At 35.3% G+C, this 7,654-nt stretch overlaps 1 non-coding gene across 1 annotated transcript; it reads left to right on the top strand.

The window, feature by feature from the left end:
- Positions 1-6,463: 6,463 nt before the first annotated feature.
- On the top strand, positions 6,464-6,603 carry LOC115893354. Its single transcript, XR_004053366.1, has one exon. It is a non-coding gene; the product is annotated as a small nucleolar RNA SNORA72 (small nucleolar RNA).
- Positions 6,604-7,654: the final 1,051 nt, after the last annotated feature.

Genomic DNA, 7,654 nt, shown 5'->3' with positions numbered 1-7,654 from the left:
TCCTAAGTCAAAAGAACAAAGCTGGAGGCATCACGCTACCTGACTTCAAACTATACTACAAGGCTACAGTAACCAAAACAGCATGGTACTCGTACCAAAACAGAGATACAGACCAATGGAACAGAACAGAGTCCTCAGACTCTGATCTTTGATAAACGTGAGAAAAACAAGAAATGGGGAAAGGATTCCCTATTTAATAAATGGTTCTGGGAAAATTGGCTAGCCATAAGTAGAAAGCTGAAACTGGATCCTTTCCTTACTCCTTATATGAAAATTAATTCAAGATGTATTAGAGACTTAAATGTTAGAAATAATACCATAAAAACCCTGGAAGACAACCTAGGTAATACCATTCAGGACATAGGCATGGGCAAGCACTTCATGTCTAAAACACCAAAAGCAATGGCAACAAAAGCTAAAATTGACAAATAGGATCTCATTAAACTAAAGAGCTTCTGCACAGCAAAAGAAACTACCATCAGAGTGAACAGGCAACCTACAGAATGGGAGAAAATTTTTGCAATCTACCCATCTGACAAAGGGCTGATATCCAGAACCTACAAAGAACTCAAACACATTTGCAAGAAAAAAACAAGCAACCCCATCAAAAAGTGGGCAAAGCATATGAATAGACATTTCTCAAAAGAAGACATGCATACAGCCAACAGACACATGAAAAAATGCTCGTCATCACTCGCCATCAGAGAAATGCAAATCAAAACCCCAATGAGATACCATCTCACACCAGTTAGAATGGCAACCATTAAAAAGACAGGAAACAACAGGTGCTGGAGAGGATGTGGAGAAATAGGAACACTTTTACACTGTTAGTGGGATTCTAAACTAGTTCAACCATTATGGAAAACAATATGGCGATTCCTCAAGGATCTAGAACTAGAAGTCCCATATGATCCAGCCATCCCATTAATGGATATATACCCAAAGGATTATAAATCATGCTGCTATAAAGAGACATGCACACATATGTTTATTGCAGCACTATTCACAATAGCAAAGACTTGGAGTCAACCCAAATGTCCATCAGTGACAGACTGGATTAAGAAAATGTGGCACATATACACCATGGAATATTATGCAGCCATAAAAAAGGATGAGTTTGCGTCTTTTGTAGGGACATGGATGCAGCTGGAAACCATCATTCTCAGCAAACTATCGCAAGAACAGAAAACCAAACACCGCATGTTCTCACTCATAGGTGGGAACTGAACAATGAGATCACTTGGACTGGGGAAGGGGAACATCACACACTGGGGCCTATCACAGGGAGGGGGGAGGGGTGAAGGATTGCATTGGGAGTTATAGCTGATGTAAATGATGAGTTGATGGGTGCTGACGTGTTGATGGGTGCAGCACACCAACATGGCACAAGTATACATATGTAACAAACCTGCACATTATGCACATGTACCCCCAAACTTAAAGCATAATAATAAAAAAAAATGGTCATACTGCCCAAAGCAATTTACAGATTCAATGCTATTCCAATCAAATTAGCAACATTTTTTCACAGAATTGGGAAAAGCTATTCTAATAATCATATAGAACCAAAAAAGAACCAGAATAACCAAAGCAATCTTGAGCAAAATGAACAAAGCCAGAAGTATCACACTACCTGACTTCAAACTATACTACTGGGGTACAGCAACCAAAACAGTATAAATCTGGTACATAACAGACACAGATCAATGAAACAGGATAGAGAAGCCAGAAATAAATCTGTACATCTACAACCACCTGATCTTTGACAAAGTCAACAATAATAAACAATAGGGAAAGGACTCCCTTTTCAATACCCGGTGCTGGGATAACTGGCTAGCCATATACAGAAGAATGAAACTGGACCCCTTCCATTCACCAAATAAAAACAATAACTCAATATGGATTAAAGACTTAAATAAAAGACCAAGAACAGATAGTGGCAAGGTTACAGAGGAAAAGGAACGCGTACACTGCTGGTGGAAATTTAAATTAGCATAGCCACTGTGGAAAGCAGTTTAAAGGTTTCTCGAAGAACTTAAAAAATTACCATTTTATACTGCAATGTTACTGCTGCATATATACCCAAATAAAAATAAGTTGTTCTACCAAAAAGACACATGCACTAATAAGTTCATTGCAGCACTATTCACAATAGCAAAAACAGATTCAACTAAAGTACCCATCGATGATGGACTGAAGAAAATGTGAAATACACACACACACACACACACACACACACAGCAGCCATAAAAAACGCAAAATTATTTTCTTTGCAGAAATATGAATGCAGCTGGAGCTATTACCCTAAGCAAACTAATGCAGGTATGGAAAACCAAATACCACGTTCTCACTCACAAGTGGGAGCTAAGCATTGAGTACACATGGACACAAAGATGGAAGCAATATACACTGGGGACTGCTTGAGAAGCCAGAATGGGAGGGGGCTGTGGGTTGGAAGGCTACCTACAGGGTACTATGCTCACTAGCTGTGTAATGAGATCACTTGTACACCAACCCCCAGCAACATAAAATTTACCCTTGTAACAAACCTGCATGTGTTCCTCTGGATCCTAAAAGTAGAAGAAAAAAATTAAGAAAAAAAGAAATAATTGATAAGTTGGACTTAACTAATAGTTAATTTTATCTCCCATGCATGAAACACTCTCAAGTGAATGAACAGACAAGCCCCATATTGGGGGAAAGTATTTGAAAAAGACATAGTTGATCAAGGACTATTATCCAAAATATACAAAGAGCACTTAAACTTCAACAATAAGAAAATAACAACAACAAAAAAACTTAAAAATAGTCCAAAGACTTAACAGACCTTACCGAACAAGATATGTAGATGGAAAATAAGCATATGAAAACATGCTCCACATCAAATATCATAAGGGAAATGCAAAGTAAAACAATGAGATACCACTACATACGTATTAGAATGGCCAAATTCAAAACACTGACAACACCAAATGCTGAAGAGGATGTGAAGTGACAGGAACTCTAATTCATTACTGGTAGACATGGAAAATGGTACAGTCGCTTTGAAAGGTGGTTTGATGTTTTGTTTCCTTTTTAAATATAACTAAGAATACTTTTATAATATGATTCAGCAGTCATGCTTCCAAAGGAGTTGGAATTTACCCAAAGGAATAAAAATCTTATGTGCTCAGGTGTTTACATCATCATTAATCATAACTGCCAAAACTTGGAAGGAACCACAATGTCCCTGTTTAGTTCAATGGATAAATAATCTGTGATACATCCAGAAAATGGAACATTATTCTACAATAAAGGAAATGGGTTATCAGACCATGAAAAGACATGGCAATTACTTAAATGCCTTCTACTAGGTGAAATAAGGTGACCTAAAAAGACTACATACTGTAGTATTCCAACTATATGACATTGTTGAAAAGGCAAATGTATAGAGACAGTAAAATAATCAGTGGTTGCCAAGGCATACAGAGGAGGGAGGGATGAATAGGCAGAGTACAGAGGATTATTAGGACTGTGAAACTACCACAATAATACCACAATTATGGATTTGTATCGTTATACATTTGTCCAAACTCATGGAACATACAACAGCAAGAGTGAACCTTCATATAAACTATGGACTTTGTGTGATAATGATGTGTCAATGTAGGTTTATCAATTGTAACTAATGTATCACTTTGGTGGGGGATGGTCACAATGGGAGAGGCTATGAATGTGTACTGGCAAGAAGTATATAAGAAATCTCTGTTCTTTCCTCTCAGTTTTGCTGTGAACCTAAAACTACTCTACACAACAACAAAAAACTTTTTAAAAAAGACATAGAACATCTCATCACATGATACATATTTTTGCACTCCTTTTCAATACATGCCACCACTGCTACCCTCATCTTTGCTTGCCTAGAGATAATCTCTATTCTGATTTCTATAAACTTTAATTAGTTTATGTTGTTGTTGAACTTTATATAAATGAAATAATATACTGCAAAAAGAAGATGCTTGCCTAATCCATAGTTACAAAAATGTTCTCATATGATACTTTTCAGAAGTTTTACTTTGGTTTTAAAATTTAGATCTTTGTTTTATTTTGAGTTAATTTTTGTATTGTGCAAGTTATGAAATTTATGAAACATGTTTTATTATTGCTGTATGTGAATATCTAATTGTTTTAGTATTTGTTTAAAAGTTTATCCTTTCTTTACTGAATTTATTTAGCATTTTTCTTGAATGCTAAACAATTAATTGACTATTTATGTATGATTCTGTTTCTTGTCATATAATTTTATTCTATTGACCTATTTTTGTATCTCTTAATGTAGCACTATATTACCACAGTTTCATAATAGCAGGTCTTGAAATAAGATAGGATAAGTTCTCTAATTTGTTTCTTCTTTTTCCAGTATATTTTGACTATTGACATCTTAACAATATTACAGTTTTTGATCCAGGAACCTGGCATAAGTCACCAATAATTTTAGTATTCCTTAATTTCTCTTAGTAATATTTTTGCATGTTAGTGATTGCTTTAGTGTCTATAGTATACATATTTAATTCAACAAAATCTATTTTCAGTTGATATTATAGTATGTCATATATAGTATAAGAACCTAACAACTAAATATTTCTGTTTTTCCTCTCTCAGCCTTTTTGTTATTGTCATACAATTTATTTCACATGTTATAAATACCACAATATGTAAAAAAAATTTACACTGTCAGTTATCTTTTAAAGTCACTAAAATAATAATAATAAAATCTTTTTTGTATTTATCCACATACCTACCGTTTCCAGTGTTCTTTAACCCTTTTGTGGATCCAGATTTCCATCCGGTGTCATTTTCCTTCTCTCTAAAGGACTTTCTTAATATTTGCTTGTTTTAGACATCTGATGATGATGAATTATTCAAGATTTTACATATATTTTGAAAGTCTATTTCATCTTGGTTTTCAAGGGTGATTTTATTAGGTATAGAATTTTGGATCCACAGGTTTCTTTTATTTTTTCATGTTTTGTTTTCTTTTGTCTGCCCTTTTTATACTTTAAAGCTATTGTTCTACTGTTTTCTGGATAGTCTTTTCTCCCAAAAGAAATCTGCTGTCATTATTTTCATTGTCTTCTGTATTTTCTGTGTCTTTTTTGTCTAGTCGCTTTTAAGGCTGGCTTGCTTTTTTTTTCTTTCTTTCTGTTTTTCTCTCTCTCTTTTCTTTTTTTTTTTTTTTCTTTTCTTTCTTTCCTCTCTCTTTTTTCATCTATTATATCTCTATATATCTTTTTTCATCTGTCTTTACTAATTTGAGGGATTATTTTTTGGCTATGGCTTTCTAAACTATGTAAGTACTTTTTTTTTTTTGAGTCGCGAGATCTCCGCTCACGGCAAACTCCGCCTCCCGGGTTCACGTCATTTTCCTGCATCAGCCTCCTGAGTAGCTGGGACTACAGGCGCCCGTCACCATGCCCGGTTGATTTTTTATATTTTCAGTAGAGACAGGATTTCACCGTGTTAGCCAGGATGGTCTCGATCTCCTGACCTCGTGATCCGCCCGCCTCAGCTTCCCAAAGTGCTGGGATTACAGGCGTGAGCCACGGCGCCCGGCCTGAACTGTGTAAGAATTCTTAATTAAAATCTTAACTCTTTTTAATTCAAGCCAATGATTGCATATATTTTTCCCCAAAGTCTTAACCAAAGCAGGAAAAAAAAAAAAAAAAAAAAAAAAACCAAAAACAAGAGCTATTTAACTTTGCTGTCTTATTTGTTTGTTTTACTGTCACGTGTGTGTGTGTGTGTGTGTGCGTGTGTGTATGTATGTATGTATTTCTAGCCTATGTTTGTACTGGAGATGTAGTAGCTTAAAGATGTTGGATGTATGTGAGGATTCTGTTGCTCCACCACGACCTTTTTCTCCTTTCTCCAGGTGATGATTAATACTCACAGTTTTGGATTTCTGGTTTCACCATATATCTATAGAACAGATAGATGTGGCTTCAGTTCTTGCTTATCACTTTAGTGTCAGCTTTCTTTTTGTTTTGGACCTCTTTGGATTTTCCTTTAGCCTCTTGTGAGCTCTCTTATGCATTTAAAGATATAGTTGTCAAAATTTATTCAGCATTCCTAAGTGTTTAATACTGCATAGTTTTTCAGAACATCAAGGCTGTCATAGTGCCAGAACAATTCTAAGTAACAGTTTTAAAGATATCATTTACAACTATTCACTTCAATATAATGTTATTATTTTTACCATGAGTCCAAACAACAAAAATTGTCTAGAACTTATCCTGGTTATAAACTCTTCTTCACAAAGCATTAGTGAAATTGATGTATCTTAATTTAGGTGATACCAAATAATTATTTTTATTGATATTCTTTTCCATCAATTGAATTAAGCACTTCTTCTGACATTAGTATCCTATCTTGTATCAATGAATGTTTGGTTATTTTTCTAACATTCAAAGAGTTATCATATTTTCTGTGAATATTCTCAATGTTCTGATTATGTGATAGTCAGGATAGGCTAAACATTTGCTACATTAAGAACATGCTGAGCATTTTTTCATGTGTCTGTTGGCTGTATGAATATCTTCTTTTGAGAAATGTCTGTTCATATCCTTTGCCCACTTTTTGATGGGGTTGTTTGTTTTTTTCTTGTATATTTGTTTGAGTTCTTTGTAGATTCTGGATATTAGCCCTTTGTCAGATGAGTAGGTTGCAAAAATTTTCTCCCATTCTGTAGGTTGCCTGTTCACTCTGATGGTAGTTTCTTTTGCTGTGCAAAAGCTCTTTATTTTAATTAGATCCCATTTGTCAATTTTTGCTTTTGCTGCCGTTGCTTTTGGTGTTTTAGACATGAAGTCCTTGCCCATGCCTATGTCCTGAATGGTACTACCTAGATTTTCTTCTAGGGTTTTTATGGTATTAGGTCTAACATTTAAGTCTCTAATCCATCTTGAATTAATCTTCGTATAAGGGGTAAGGAAAGGATCCAGTTTCAGCTTTCTACTTATGGCTAGCCAATTTTCCCAGCACCATTTATTAAATAAGGAATCCTTTCCCCATTTCTTGTTTCTCTCAGGTTTGTCAAAGATCAGATGGCTGTAGATGTGCGGTATTATTTCTGAGGACTCTGTTCTGTTCCATTGGTCTATATCTCTGTTTTGGTACCAGTACCATGCTGTTTTGGTTACTGTAGCCTTGTAGTATAGTTGAAAAAATGCTCATCATCACTCGCCATCAGAGAAATGCAAATCAAAACCACAATGAGATACCATCTCACACCAGTTAGAATGGCAATCATTAAGAAGTCAGGAAACAACAGGTGTTGGAGAGGATGTGGAGAAATAGGAACACTTTTACACTGTTGGTGGGATTGTAAACTAGTTCAACCATTATGGAAAACAGTATGGCAATTCCTCAAGGATCTAGAACTAGATGTACCATATGACCCAGCCATCCCACTACTGGGTATATACCCAAAGGATTATAAATTAGTCTACTACAAAGACACATGTACACGTATGTTTATTGCGGCACTATTCACAATAGCAAAGACTTGGAATCAACCCAAATGTCCATCTGTGACAGACTGGATTAAGAAAATGTGGCACATATACACCATGGAATACTATGCAGCCATAAAAAAGGATGAGTTTGCGTCCTTTGT

This window comes from Rhinopithecus roxellana, chromosome 14 (assembly GCF_007565055.1).
Source record: "Rhinopithecus roxellana isolate Shanxi Qingling chromosome 14, ASM756505v1, whole genome shotgun sequence".
Taxonomy (NCBI): Eukaryota; Metazoa; Chordata; class Mammalia; order Primates; family Cercopithecidae; genus Rhinopithecus; species Rhinopithecus roxellana.
The sequence above is the reverse complement of the archived record's forward strand: the minus strand, read 5'-3'. Positions and strand labels throughout refer to the sequence as shown.